The sequence below is a fragment of the Myotis lucifugus genome, unplaced genomic scaffold (genome assembly GCF_000147115.1).
Source record: "Myotis lucifugus unplaced genomic scaffold, Myoluc2.0 scaffold_1831, whole genome shotgun sequence".
In the NCBI taxonomy this organism is placed as follows: Eukaryota; Metazoa; Chordata; class Mammalia; order Chiroptera; family Vespertilionidae; genus Myotis; species Myotis lucifugus.
Window position 1 is genome coordinate 37,111 of NW_005872879.1, and position 2,123 is coordinate 39,233.

A 2,123-nucleotide genomic window follows, 5' to 3' on the forward strand; every position below is an offset into this window, starting at 1 on the left:
CAGTATGCCATATACGCCAGGTCCCTTGGAACATATGCTGTGCAGATGTTTCCTCCCTGCAGCGACTGTGTCAAGCAGCAAGGATGGACCGGTTTCCAGCAACCTTCATCCTCACCAGCACTTATGGGCTGTTTGTTTTGTGTGTGTTTTTTTTAATAATATATTTTTATTGATTTCAGAGAGGAAGGGAGAGGGAGAGAGAGGTAGAAGCATCAATGATGAGAGAGAATCACTGATCGGCTGCCTCCTGCACGCCCCCTACGGGGGATCGAGCCCAAAAATCAGGCACGTGCCCTTGACCAGGAATCGAACTATGACCTTCTGGTTTGTAGGTGGACGCTCAACCACTGAACCACGCCGGCCGGGCTCAGCTGTGGTTTTCATAGAAGCCGTGCCGGCGGCCTGCAGTCAGGTCTCATTGTAGCTCCCGGTAGCCCTTCCCTCCTGCCTGTTGACCTTGAACACTCTTGCCTGGCTTGTCAGCCGCGCACATGTCTTCTCTGCCGAAGGTCTGTTTCGATGTCTGGCCGGTTCCGAACGGGCTGGCGGGTTCTGATGGAGGGTAGTGGTGTGTGTGTCCCGGAGGCAGGTCTGTTGGACGTGTGATTTGTGCTGCTTCCTCCCAGCCTGTGCCTTGTGTGTTCGCCGGTCAGGGGTGTCTTTTGAAATGCGAAGGTTTGTAAATCAGTGGGTGCCCAGTTGCTCCATTTCCCCGTGTCCCCCGGCGCCGTTGGTGCTGTACCTGAGGTCTGGGCCTGACGGGCCGTGAAGGGCACTGCTGTTCCCTTCTGAGCGTCTGCGGGTTTAGACCTCGTGGAAGGTCTCTGATCCACTTTGGGTTTACTGTTGTGTAAGGCGTGTGATTCTGCCCCTGGTGACGTAAGGGTCTGGAATCGTCGTTTTCACACGTGGATGGCCAGCGGTCCCAGCAGCATTTTGGGGGGGAACTATGATCCCTTTGGCCCCCCGTTCGGTTGCCTTGGCACCTTTGTCGAAACCTGAGTCGCTGTGTTTGGTGAACCCGCTTCCTGTCCCTCCCCGCTCTCGTCATGGTGGCGGGAAGCCTGGTAGAGTCGGACTCGACCCACCATTCCAAATGGTCAGATTTCCCGAAAGCTGGCGGCCGGAGACCAGCCGGGGCGGGTCGCAGTCCCGGACTGACCCGAGCGGCAGAGGGCCTGGCTGTGCCACCTGCCAGCTGTGTGATCCAGGTCCAGGTTCTTCATCACTCCCTGCCTCAGTTTCCCCACCTGTGAACCCAGGGTGATAGCGCCTCACCTCAGAGGTTACCCCAAAACAGTGCCCGGAGCGGCTGCACAGTCACCACGGCGGCTCCGTGGTTGAGCCGGGGTCCCCGGGGCCCCTGAGGGCCTCCCGGGTTCTGCTCCACGGCTCAGCCCGCTCCACACAGACCACGTGAGGGCCACAGGGCAGCTGAGGGGCGCCCCCTGTAGATGGCAGCCGTCCGGGGAGCCCCTCCTTAGCCCGCAGGCTGGCTGACCTCAGCGGCAGGGGCCGACACATGCTCTCGGGTGAACGCACCCCCTCCCCTGGGCGGGCCTGAGCCCACGTTCCTTCTTTCTGCCCGAGGGTCCTCCTCGAGAATTCCACGAGGAAAGAGTTGGGAGTCATGACAACAGAAGTAACTCCCGTCTAGTCTCCTCTCTGATTGGTTTGCATCGGATTCTAGTACCAAACGTGCACACACGCAGACTCACCTGCACGCACACGTGCACACACATGCCTCCCCCCGCACACGCCCCCCCACACACCTGCACAGGGCTCTCCAACTCCCTGCACACACATACACCCTGAGTAGCAAGCCCCTCCTCCTCCACTCCATTCTCCTTTTTTATTTTTTTTAAAGAATCTTTATTGATTTCAGAGAGGAAAGGAGAGAGAGAGAGAGAGAGAGAGAGAGAGAGAGAGAAACATCAATGATGAGAGAGAGTGTTGGATCAGCTGCCTCCTGCATGACCCCAATTGGGGATGGACAACCCGGACATGCGCCCCTGACCAGGAATTGAACCACGACCTCCTGGTTCATAGGTCAACGCTCAACCACTGAGCCACGCGGTCCGGGCCCCTCCCTCCATTATAGAATAACTCGCCCTCCCGAAGGG